Genomic DNA, 13,802 nt, shown 5'->3' on the forward strand with positions numbered 1-13,802 from the left:
GAAGAAAACAAACTCACAAGGCATTGCACCAAACAAAATCCACCTTGCATTCAGTGTTAGGGTTGCCACTGCAACACAAGCTTTGTGCAGCAGTGAGCAAACCCCAGAGCTCTCGCCTTTACCAAAAGCTCTGCCCTCTCTGCCAGGCTGCATCTGAAGCCATTGCTTGCATCACAGCAGCCACTACATGTCTACAAGTAACTAACAGGTGCACCTCATGAGGTTAAATAAGGTGAAAGTATGAGGTCCTGCACCTGGGTTGGGGCTGAGGGATGATGTGATAAGATAGCAGCCCTGCAGAAAAGGACTTTGGGATGCTTGTGGACAAGAATCTTACTATGACCCAGAAATGCACTTGCAACCCAAAAGGTCAATTGCATCCTAGGCTGCATCAAAAGAAGCGTGGCCAGCAGACACAGAGGTGATTCTGCCAGTCTGCTCTGGTAAGACCTCACCTGGAGTACTGTGTCCAGCTCTGGAGTCTTCAACACTTGAGAAGGTCCAGGACATGGATGTGCAGGAGCAGGTGTAGAGGAGGGCCACAAAGCTGATCACAGAGCTCTGGGGAGACCTGACAGAGGCCTTCCACTACCTGAAGGGGGCTACAAGAGAGCTAGGGAGGGACTGTTTACAATGACTTGTAGTGAATTGCCAAAGGGTGATGGCAGGTTTAGGTTAGGCATAAGGAGAAAGTTCTTTACAATTTTGCAGTGAAATGCTGGAGTGGGCTGCCCAGAGATGTGATGGAGGTCCCATCCCTGGACACATTCAAGGTCAAACTTGATGTGGCCCTGAGCAACCTATCTAGTTAAAGACATCACTACTCACTGCAGGGGGGTTGGACAAGATGACCTTGGAGAGTGCCTTCTAATTGGATGTATTCTATGATTGCATCTTTCAGATTCTGTATCCATTTTTCTGAGCTCAAACCCAACTTCAGTCCTTGTGGCCAGATAAAACAAGGGTTTGTTTGCATTTTGCAGAATTGCCTTAACTCCATCACCTTGTACAGCTCAGGGTGCACCCAGCCATTTGTAGATACCAGCTATTACAATATCACACCATTGGATTTTCCAAGCACATGGAAATTACCTAGCTGCTTCCACTTACTTCAGATGGCACTGGGAAATAAAATGGGAAAATGCACTACAGAATAGAATAGAATAGAATAGAATAGAATAGAATAGAATAGAATAGAATAGAATAGAATAGAATAGAATAGAATAGAATAGACCAGGTTGGAAGAGACCTTCAAGATCATCGTGCCCAACCCATCAACCAATCCAACACCACCTAAACAATTAACCATGGCACCAAGCACCCTATCAAGTCTCCTCCTGAACACCTCCAGTGATGGTGACTCCACCACCTCCCTGGGCAGCCCATTCCAAGGGGCAATCACTCTCTCTGTGTAGAACTTCTTCCTAACACCCAGCCTAAACCTCCCCTGGCGCAGCCTGAGACTGTGTCCTCTTGTTCTGGTGCTGGTTGCCTGGGAGAAGAGATCAACATCCGCATGTCTACAACCTCCCTTCAGGTAGTTGTAGACAGCAATAAGGTCACCCCTGAGTCTTCTTCTCCAGGCTAAGCAGCCCCAGATCCCTCAGCCTCTCCTCATAGGGCTTGTGTTCCAAACCCCTCCCCAGCTTTGTTGCCCTTCTCTGGACACCTTCCAGCAAGTCAAGATCCTTCCTAAACTGAGGGGCCCAGAACTGGACACAGGACTCAAGGTGTGGCCTAACCAGTGCAGAGTACAGGGCACAATGACCTCCCTGCTCCTGCTGGACACACTGTTCCTGATGCAGGCCAGGATGCCATTGGCCCTCTTGGCTGCCTGGGCACACTGCAGGCTCATGTTCAGCCTGCCATCGACCAGCATCAGCCTCAATCCCACAATGTCTCCCCAAGGTATCTATGCCCTTGCTTTCAGTTTTAAGGTGCATTCTGCATTAATCCCAACTACAGGGGCTGTGTTAGCCTGCATCATTTTTGTGGTGTCCAGAAAAACTTCCAGGGTTCCCAAGGAGGCATTAGGCTCCCAGAGATATCCCTTGATCACAAAGGGCTTGCAAGATAAATGTTCAGGCTTTGTTCTTCTGTAAGTTCACATGACACCTTGCACTGGTTTTAGTTTCCGGCTTTTGTTTATCACTAGAGACCTGAAGTCACATTTCTAGTCAGAACAAACCAGTGGTAGCACACACATTTACAGGAGGTGAGCAAGCACCTAAGATCAAGTTTCCAAAGGCATCAGGTAGAGGGGGGTGGCCAGCAAGGTTTTACAAATGCCAGAAGCAGGTCTGGTGTTTGAGCCCCATTGGCTTTCATGGAGATGGAGGGCTAGTCTACAAGGTGAAAATCAGCACCAAGTAAATCACAGCTTGAATTTCACATGCATTTGTATTCCCCCCCAACTCCCCATGTGAACAGATTTAATCTGCATTACAAATGTCTTTTCATGGCTGAAGTCAACCCAGAGCTATTCTTTCAAGGGTAGGGGAAAGCTGAAGCTCTGCTATTACACACTTCAGCTCCAGTTCCTGGTGTATTTTTCTTGCTCTAGGAACATGGAGTTAAAAATATACTCCTGATTTCTGCAAGTCTGAGCATAACTAAAAATTCTTAGGCATCTAATAACACAACTCAGACATGCTACCTATAGAAATCATGGAATGGAATGGAATGGAATGGAATGGAATGGAATGGAATGGAATAGAATAGAATAGAATAGAATAGAATAGAATAGAATAGAATAGACCAGACCAGGTTGGAAGAGACCTTCAAGATTATCGCGTCCAACCTATCAACCAATCCAACACCACCTAATCAACTAAACCATGGCACCAAGCACCCCATCAAGTCTCCTCCTAAACACCTCCAGTGATGGTGACTCCACAACCTCCCCAGGCAGCCTATTCCAATGGGCAATGGCTTAGGCTGGAAGACATGTTAGAGATCACCTAATCCAACCTCCCTGCCCTGGGCAGGGACACCTCTCAACTAGACTTAAGGCCACATCCAACCTGGCCTTGAACATCTCCACTATTAGCAGGCTTTGAACTTACAAACTGTGTCTCTGTTAAGCTTTTCTGTCTTTTCCCTGTGATTTTAGCATAAGATTCAAAGCAGCTCTCAGCAAATTCAGATACCTGCAGAATATCATCTGTACAGGCCAAATAGCCAAACACCCAGACACAGACAGAGCCACAATTAAAATCAAACGCCTAGATGATCACTTCAATTTTAATTAGATTTTACCAGGGCTATGACTTAAGTTGAGGCTGCAGGCTGAGATGTTGATTTAAAGCTGTAGCTAATGTGCTTCATTGCCAGATTTGCTCATAGTCAAAGCTAATTATCCCTATTATGCTTACATGATTTTTCAAACAACAACAAAAAGAAAGAGCACTGAAAAGGAGAGCGTGCGGCAAGCAGACCAGTGTGCCAGCCTCTGTGTGTGTGCACGTGCCTGTGCCTGTTAACCAACTATTTAAAAACCTAGAGCTGCAGTCATACAAGAGGAAAACCAAGCAATTAGCAAATGAAGTAAGAGTGGTAAAGTTAAACAAACATCTTATTTCCAAGACACATCAGGAAACACATAATGCAGTAAGAAGATCCTACGCTGTGACTGAATATCCTGAGTAGTGCAATCTTATGCCTAGTATGACTGGGGGACGTGGGGGTGGGGAAGGGCTAAGAAATGCTGAGTAGTTTTTTGCAAGCATCTCTTGGAAAGGAATAGAATAGAATAGAATAGAATAGAATAGAATAGAATAGAATAGAATACAATACAATACAATACAATACAATACAATACAATACAATACAATAGACCAGACCAGACCAGACTGGAAGAGACCTTCAAGATCATCGCGTCCAACCTATCATCCAACACCACCTAATCAACTAAACCATGGCACCAAGCACCCTATCAAGTCTCCTCCTGAACACCTCCAGTGATGGTGAGAGAGGAAAGAGAATTTTCTGTGGCTGTCTACATGGAAAATCAAAACCTGTTTTTTTTTAACGCTTCTTAATATTACAATTTCTTTCTATTTTTACTTCTGGGCAAATGAAGAATGAGGAATCTTATAATGCATTGGGTTGAAAGGGACCCTCACAGCTCCTCTTGTCCAACCCCCCTGCAGTGAGCAGGGACATCTATAACTAGAGATCAGGTTTCTCAGGGTGCCCTCAAGTTTGACTTTCAGTGTTATGTTTGTGCAATGTCTTTCATAACAATTACATATTAGAATAAACCTTTATTAGAATAAACCAAACCAGGTTGGAAGAGACCTTCAAGATCATCGTGTCCAACCCATCAACCAATCCAACCCACTCAAACAGCTAACCCATGGCACCAAGTACCCCATCAAGTCTCCTCCTGAACACCTCCAATGACGGCGACTCCACCACCTCCCTGGGCAGCCCATTCCAATGGGCAATCACTCTTCCTGTATAGAACTTCTTCCTAACATCCAACCTGAACCTCCCCTGGTGCAGCCTGAGACTGTCTCAGTCTCAGTCTCAGTCAGACACTGACTGAGTGTCTCCAAGGATGGTGCCTTCTCCTCCACAATTGATGCTGAAGTACAAGAAAGTGGAAGTTTGAAGGTTTCTACCTTTATAGTTTTACAAATTGTAAGAAATTTCAAATGAAGCAGTAATTGGTGACCCCTCCATTTGAGGTAAACTCAGTTTGAAGTAAAACCTTGCCATCACCATTGCTCTTTATTCCCACTTGAGCAAGGACCCAAGAGTATTTGCTCAAAGTTTCATCTCTCTATCCGTTGCCTCCACCTTGAACAGATGTTCAGGGTCTAACATCCGCCTTTGCTTCTACCCGGGAGCCTCCTACAATGCTTGAGGCTACAAATTTTATGAGAAATGCTCTAAATCAGTTCCAGATTTTCTGACTTCCTTACCCTTGTCTAGAGGGGGAAGGGGAGAAAAAAAGAGGACAGGAAAGCACTCAAAACCCAATGTTATTCTAAACCCAACTCTTACATTGTTCCAGGTCAGCTATGCTGCTGTTTCAGACTGAGCACCTGGGATGCTCATGATCATGAGTAGCCTGGAGAAGAGGAGACTCGGGGGTGACCTTATTGCTCTCTACAACTACCTGAAGGGAGGTTGTAGACAGGCAGAGGTTGGTCTCTTCTCCCAGGCAACCAGCACCAGAACAAGAGGACACAGTCCCAGGCTGCACCAGGGGAGGTTTCGGCTGGAGGTTAGGAGGAAGTTTTACACAGAGAGAGTGATCGCCCATTGGAATGGGCTGCCCGAGGAGGTGGTGGAGTCACCATCATTGGAGGTGTTCAGGAGGAGACTTGATGGGGTGCTTGGTGCCATGGTTTAATTGATTAGGTGGTGTTGGATGATAGGTTGGACACGATGGTCTTGAAGGTCTCTTCCAACCTGGTCTATTCTATTCTATTCTATTCTATTCTATTCTATTCTATTCTATTCTATTCTATTCTATTCTATTCTATTTTGTTCTGTTCTGTTCTGTTCTGTTCTCTTCTGTTCCCTGCCTTGGACACACGCAGCACAGCCCACCTGGTTCAGGAACAGCAGGTTCAGATCATGAGGATCTGAGAGCCTCTGAACAGAGACCTTTTTTAATCTTATTTCATATATATTACAAAAGCACTCCACTATCCAGCATGCAATCAGTGACATAGCATGCAGGATTATGTATCTATTAAACTAAACAAAACACAACTTCAATCCCCAGACTGCTGTGTAGGGATGACAGCAGGAGGAGATAATGACTGCAAAAACTTCAGTGCCCTGATTGCAGGTATGGTGGATCTCCTCTGCTGCTCAAGCAGATGTTACACCTGTAGTTCATGAATCACAGAATGGCCTAGTTGGAAAAGGCCTGAAGATCCAGCCACAACCCAACATCTCCCTGTACACAACTGCTAGACCATGTTCCTTAGCCCCTCATCCAAATGTCTTTCAAACACCTGCTATCTGCTATGCTGTGGTTTCAAACATGCAGCACTATATACCAAGTACTAAGACCATCAAGACTTTATGACTTCAAAAGCAGGCTTGAAATACTGCTTTTCATGTAACAGCCAGCAGGACCTTTTAGTACTGATCAGGATTAATCTGGACTCCAGCATTACCAGATCCCCTGAACTGGGGAAAAAAGCACTGCTTTGAAGGTGTACCGAGGTGTTTATGGCACATTCACCTTTGTGCTGGCAGACAGCAGGTCTGTATCACAGCCTCCGCAGCAGTGAGCTCAAAGAAAGCTAATAAAAGGCTTTAGAGAAGGGGGTACTCAACGTAATTGTATGAGCACAATCACAGGCTGCAGTGTGAAAATGCACAGGTAAAATCCTCATAAGGATGCTTTACATCAGAGCACATCTAGCCTCTCTGAGAGGAGGTTTATCAGTCTCCTAACTTATTATGACCTCACTGCTTCTACTAGACAAAGCCCTTCAAATTTAAGCGGGTTGTCTTGACTGAGCTCACATGGCCAGTCTCCCTTATACTTCAGGTCACACAGCAGAGGAATCACTCACAGGCAACACATTTCTGAGCTGATGAAGAGTTTCTTTCCTTGGCAGCCTTTCCCTGGCTAGACTCACTCAGCATCATACATGCTGGCACCATACCTCGCAATGACTTGCAAGATGCTGGAGGAAATGGATGTGTCATCTTTTGGACTGCACCAGCAGCATGTGCTTACTACTAATATTTGCTTCTAGTGAGTAAAACAGAAGCTGTCCAAATTGGCATACAGACATAACTTGCGTAGGCAGCGATCCCATGGCAATCAGCAGTATGGTCGATGCAGGCACACAAACACCTCCGCCTCTTGGAGTCTTCCAACTGTTCTTTCCCAAGTTGAGTGGCCATAAAAGCTAAGTGGCACTGAGTACAATCAGAGGTTTAATTTATCATATTCTGTTCAAAAGCTGCCTCCAGTTGGGTTCATCAAACTCCTGGTGCCTGCATTGGTTTGTACATTCCTGATGTTTTATTTATACCTCTTTCCTGTTAAAAGAAAAAGATCCTGGGTTACCATGGGTCCAGGCTGCCAATAAATGTCAGGACTCCAAGTTGTGTTGTTTGCTCACCCCAGTAATGAGAGGTTTGTAACAAAATCATTTGATGCTGGCACCATTTATTGATTTTGTAAAACTACCAGTTTTCTAACTCACTACCATTAATTGATCCCACGGAAGCCAAGCTTAAAAGAAAGAGAAGACCCATCCTATTAGCATAGCAAGGTTTCCACTGATAGCTCACTAGAAGACTGTCAGTTGGATTATTTCCAGGCCTAACCCCTGGAGATCAGAAATCCTCCTGTGCGCAGGACTGATGGGGAAAGCAGACCAAAACATGTTGCTATCTGTCCTGGAAGAGGCTAAATCTGTTTGAGCCACTGCCCCTCTCTCCTCCCTCTCTATTGAAGGGTCTGGATTGAGGTCAAGGAGCCAATAGGCAGGTGCCATTAAGGCTGCCTGGGGGGGGTGTGAGCTGGACCCTAAGCCTCATGTTTCAGAGAGGCAACTGCCCGTGTCAGAGGCTATGAGAGAAGGCTGTGCAGTTTGCTAGCCATACAAAAATGTTGAGCTGATTGGCGGGATTTGCACAGCTAACGTGCCATTGGGCCGTTCAGTTTGCACAAAGGGAATTTATAGGCGAAGATTTTGAGAGCCATATGCTTGTATACTCATTGCTTGTTTGCTCACTGCGCTTATCTCTCTCGTCTTCCCCCTCGCCCCTTCATTAATAGGATTCAAGGTGGTGACAAGCACCTACTTGCTCCTGCCTTCAGGGCAATTAGCTCCTTTGTCTTAGAAGCGTAGTGCTGGAGTCGGGCCTCCACCACAGCAGCGTGCTCTCTCTCTCTCACTTCCTCTAATTTTGGATACTGCCCTTTGGACTATAACTACGATCTCAGAACATCCCTTCCTTCAGCAAAGGTTTTGGTAATTAACAGCTCGGTGGTTCACGAGTAACTCACGCTAATTTGGGGGGACAGTCTCAAGCTGCACCAGGGGAAATTTAGGCTGGAGGTGAGGAGAAAGTTCTTCACTGAGAGTCCTTCATCACTGGAATGTGCTGCCCAGGGAGGTGGTGGAGTCACCATCCCTGGAGGTGTTCAAGAGGGGATTGGATGTGGCACTTGGTGCCATGGTTTAATCATGAGGTCTGTGCGGACAGGTTGGACTCGATGATCTTTGAGGTCTCTCCCAACCCTGGTGATACTGTGATACTGTAATTTACCTGGTTATTTCTGAGATTTATAGCTTGTTACCTGTTGGTTAGCTCCGTTGTGAACTCGAGGTGGTCTGTAACGCCACCCAAGGCAGTATTGCTGTTTGGTTTCACGTGTATAGGGAGATTCTGGTTTGATCCTCTGTATTCCAAGTTCTGAATTTCCTAGACTGTTATTCTACCGTTTATTAGCCTTCTATTGTGTGTAATTAACCTATCATCGACCAGGCAAATGAACCTGAATCAAATGGGCTCAGAAAAATTATTTTTTATATTTAATAAATCATATTCATATTTTATCATATTTCCATCTTACCAATCTGATATAGAACTAAATCACTATCTGCTGTCTTTTTGCAGAGCCAGCTCTCCTGAGTGAGAATGTGCCAGGACCAGACAGACTTGGGACATTTAAGACACAACCTGTTTTATTCAGTTTAAAAAAAATCATTTTCTGAATGAGGGAAGAACTTCGGATCACACGAAGTTCAGAAGTGAAGTAAAATACACCCAGTATCAGAGTGGGTCAGGAAGATGTCCCTTTGATCATTTAAAAACCATTCAGATGCTCAAGACAGACCTAGAGAATGATCAATGCTGTGCTGCTGGAAATCCCAATTACCTAACCATGTCTTTAGGCACCTATGACAGACTTCAAATGTCTCACTGAATTCCTTACTGAGAAACAGCTGGACTTCACAAGACACTTAAACTTCCACAATGAAGGGTATTATTAGGGAGATAGGTGAGAATCTTGATCCTTATCCAGATGTCTCCAAACTAAAACTATTTCACCAAATCTTAACCTAGGTCCCACATTTGTTGTCACCTGAGAAGATACTGATGGGATAATCACAAAATCATTTTGATTGGAAAAGACCTGTAAGATCATTGAGTCCAACCACCATCTAACTCTACCAAGTCTGGTGCTAAACCGCATCCCTCAGCATCTCTGCCTCTTTTAAACAATGCCAAGGATAGGGATTCCACCGCCTTTCTGCGGAGCCTGTTCCAGTGGTTAAAAGCCCTTTCAGAGAAGTTTCTTCTAATATCCAAATATCTGGAACAGAAGCTCTCCTGCTCTCTCGCAGTGATGTCATGTTTCACAACAGCAGAGACTCACTGGTTATCCTGCCCAGGTTTCTTCTACCTTTAACCTGCCATGAACACCTGTCATGGTAGGGCCAAATGGCCCCAGCACAAACCCAGACAGACACTAAGATGTCTAGACATGGTGCCCCCTCTTCCCCCTCCTTCCTGCAAAAAGCCAGGGTAATGCAGGAAAAGGAACAAAGAGGACAGGACCATGCATGTCTGGTAAACGTCCCTGTATCTATGGTAAGGGTATGTGTTCTGGCCACAGCCTGGCAAAACCCCTTCCCACTGGGTAACTATGTGCTGGTCCAATCGACCTCAGGCAAGATTTATAAACAGGCTGATTTCTAGTTGCCTGTGCCTTGCTTTGGCCTTGCCCAAGCCTTGCTTCACCTTGCTCAGCCTTGCTGAAGCCTGGTGTGCTTGAACCTGCTTGGACCTTGTCTGGCTTGAAACTGCCTCGAGTTGCACAGCGCTGAGTTGCCCAGTCCAGCACCTGGGATAAAGCCACGAGCATACACACCGCAAGCCACAAGAGAAGCCATAAGCTTAGGAGTCGGAGCCAAGCCTGCTTCCCCTTGCAACCAGGATTTTGCTGTGCCTCACATCACCCAGGACAAAGCAAGTGCCTGTCACAACAGCATCATTAACAGCCCAACGTCTGCTGAAGCCAGACCAGCCATCGAAGACCGTGTGGTATTCCTGCCAGCAACCAGCCCTGCCTGGCACATGAGCGCCCCAAAGCCTCTATTGCAAAGAAGCAGCACTCCCTACCTGGGTACAACCAGAGTGAGCAATTAATTCATTGCCTCTTTGGCATAATGGTTCTTGTCGAGCCTCCCCCCCACTATAGTCAAGCACCATTTCACTCGTGGAGTATTCTCTTTCTGCTACATTCCTCCTGGTTTGCAGATAATAGTTAAATTGTTATAGTTGCCCAAACATTGTACATTCCCATTGTAAATCCATTCTAACCATACATTGAACCTTCTGATAAGTTTTGGCAAATTTCATATTAATAAAGGTTATTAATATGCCACAAGGATGATCAGAGGGCTGGAGCACCTCTCCTGTGAGGACAGACTGAAGGAGTTGGGGCTGTTCAGTCTGCAGAAGAGAAGGCTCCCAGGTGACCTAATTGTGGCCTTCCAGTATCTGAAGGGGGCTACAGGAAGGCTGGGGAGGGACTGCTCAGGATCTCAGGGAGTGCTAGGACTAGGGGGAATGGAATGAAGCTGGAGGTGGGGAGATTCAGGCTGGAGGTGAGGAGGAAGTTCTTCCCCATGAGAGTGGTGAAGCCCTGCAATGGGTTGTCCAGGGAGGTGGTTGAGGCCCTGTCCCTGGAGGTGTTTAAGGCCAGACTGGATGAGGCTGTGGCCAGGCTGATCTAGTGTGGGGTGTCCCTGCCCATGGCAGAGGGGTTGGAACTAGATGATCCCCCTCAGGTGGCTCAGTTGGTAGCAGATCAGACCCTTAATGGGAAGGTCTTGAGTTCAAGCCTGCAGTGGGCAGTAGTGTCCTCCCTACTCTAGTCATGAGGTCTGTGGTGACAGGTTGGACTCGATGATCTTTGAGGCTTCTTCCAACCTTAGGAATACTGAACAGTGAATCCTTGTGGTCCCTTCCAACCCTGAGTGATACTATGAAACTATGATATCATTTATAAATAAAGGAAAGATTAAATATCGTTTTGACAACGTCTAAAAACTGACCAAGTGTTTGTGACATTCTTTGCAGCACAGATTACAGCCAATGCAAACCCCACTTTGACTGAGACAGGAGTATTCCATGGGACTGTGGAATTCAGCAAAAGCATACTGGGTAAAATTCCAAGATAACAGTTTCTGTTTTGTCATTTCCATACTGTCAAAGCATGTCTGTTCAATAAGAACAGAGCAGCTGTGTTTCAACTTTGTCATTTTATTTAGACATACATATTAATTGATCTATTTCTCTATTTACTTTACTCAGTACCACTCTGTTTATACATACCCACTGATTAATTATTTCTGAATTATTTTTTCCAGTCCTAGCTATTCTGTGCAATTCTGAAATACCACACTTCCCTTCCAACTTTGAAGCCTTGTTTAATGTCTAAAGATCACCCACGGAGGAGAAACAACATCCCTCCACCAGTCTTAGCTTCTGAGCTTCATAGGCTCTGTTTTTCAGAACAAATATAACCAGGTAAGGCTTTGAGTCAGGAAAAACTTGCCATGTTCTGTATTTGACAAGCAATGAAGAAGGAAGAAATAAGTGAGGAAAAACAAGAAGAAAAGATCTAAAGACCTTTTTAAGAGTCTAAGGAGTGAAACAGTAGAATGCCCTCCAGGTAGTGTCCTGCAGTAGATATACTTTGGCCAATGGGCAGCCAGAATTGGTGTCCGAAGGCACATCCCAACGAGTTCTTCAAACCAGCAACATGTGTAAGGACACAAAAGGACTGAAATTTTCTTCCTGTAATGCTTTCCAGCACCAGGCAGGATCAAAAGTCCCAACCCAAGGGCATTTGCTCACTTTAAATGAGTACATTGTTCTCCTTCCCTCTGAAAGCTGGATAGGAGATTTTTTTGAAGGAGGAGCTGAGTTAATGCATGAATGACTTAGCAAGGTCGTTAGAGATTAAACTTGACACAGGTTATTCTGCTGAAACAAACAGAGGTGTAGGAGGGGAGGTTAGGCAAATACTGGGACCTCTGAGACAAAACTCAACAGTCAGATCAGGGGAGGGAGACTGAAAAAAGTCTGTGCAAAACCCTGAGGAGTGTTGGGTCACTTTCAAATATCAACAGGTGGGAGGAGGGACTTCCCTCACCCGATACCCATCATCCAAAATTCGTGCATCTAAGCAAGTCAGATGGGCTTCTCTGTAGTCAGCATCTGATGGAGGTGCCTGATCCCATGGCAACACAGCTATCCTCAAGCATGTAGGATGGCTTGGCCTCATTTGAGACAAGCTCTCTGGGCAAATCCAACCAGATCAGGTACCACAGCAGCTGGCTGTTATATCACACAAGCAACCAACTTAAACTGTACTTAAGAAGTACTTCTGCCATTCCCACTGACATCTTGCTGGGACCCTCCACACCACCAGGCAGCTTCATCATCTGGTTTACTCATCTCAAACATTTTCCTAGGGAACCTACCCTCAGCTTGAAACACACAACAGATACATGATGGAACTCACCAAAACCTATAAAGGTGGACTTTGTGACCTTTAGAACACCAGAAAAACATCATTCTGATTACAAGGAGCCAGAGGCTTCTGACTCTCAAGGGACAGGTATCTTAGTGCTCCACAGATGACATATAGTGGAAAAGATTTGGTATTTTCCCTGAAGGGTAGAGAGGGCCAAAGTCAAGTTTCTTTTCCTCTTTTTTTTCCCCAAATAGGCTTTACAAGTTCCTGAAGTCACTCCTATTACACAAATATATTCCTAACGTTTTGATTTGACCACTAAAGCAAATGCTGTGCACAAAGGAAGAAGAGATGCACATAATACCAACCACAGCTCTGACATGATATAAAACACTTCAAAAATAGGATGATGTGGTGAAGCACCTTCCTTAAAGGCTGCTCTTAAAGATGTCAATTATAATCCAAACTCTGCTTCCTCCAACAATGGGTAACCCAGCCACCAGAAATTTTCAACAATTGTTACAAAAAGATAATTAAATCATACATGAACTCTACAAGGATGTGTAAACTGGATCATAAAGTTAGTGCCCACAAATTCCAGTGCTGGAGCCAGCCAGCCAAACAACAGGGCATATAGCCTGGATAAAGACTGCAGTGTCAAATTACCCCCATTATTTTATTGGAACAAAAGTTCTGAAGAGTTTTGGTTATGAAATGCTGATAGATTTAATTACCCTTTGACAGCTCATTGTCCCAGTGCTGCCTGGCTGAGAGGAAAGGTTCTTCCAGCTAAATACCTTGCCCAGTTCTGAATGCTTCACTATATTTATCTTCATCATAATACCCATAATAATACCATCATAATACAGAGAGGGTCCTGGGGGTGCTGATTGACAGCTGTCTGAACATGAGCCAGCAGTGTGCCCAGATGGCCAAGAAGGCCAATGGCATCCTGGCCTGCATCAGGAATAGTGTGGCTAGCAGGAGCAGGGAAGTCATTGTACCCCAGTACTCTGCATTGGTTAGGCCACACCTTGAGTCCTGTGTCCAGTTCTGGGCCACTCAGTTTAAGAAGGACATTGAGACACTGGAACATGTCCAGAGAAGAGCATCGAGGCTGGGGAGAGGCCTTGAGCACAGCCCTGTGAGGAGAGGCTGAGGGAGCTGGGGTTGTTTAGCCTGGAAAAGAGGAGGGTCAGGGGAGACCTTATTGCCCTCTACAACTACCTGAAAGGTGGTTGTAGCCAGGAAGGGGTTGGTCTCTTCTCCCAGGCAACCAGCACCAGAACAAGAGGACACAGTCTCAAGCTGTGCCAGG

At 45.3% G+C, this 13,802-nt stretch overlaps 1 protein-coding gene across 4 annotated transcripts in view; it reads right to left on the reverse strand.

Moving 5' to 3' along the window:
• The window catches only part of ERBB4 (erb-b2 receptor tyrosine kinase 4), a 979,801-nt gene that overhangs the window by 880,136 nt on the left and 85,863 nt on the right, over window positions 1-13,802 (reverse strand). The window lies entirely within an intron of this gene.

Source organism: Melanerpes formicivorus, unplaced genomic scaffold, assembly GCF_026170545.1.
Source record: "Melanerpes formicivorus ecotype bairdi unplaced genomic scaffold, bMelFor1.0.p_v2 SCAF_52, whole genome shotgun sequence".
NCBI classification, from domain to species: Eukaryota; Metazoa; Chordata; class Aves; order Piciformes; family Picidae; genus Melanerpes; species Melanerpes formicivorus.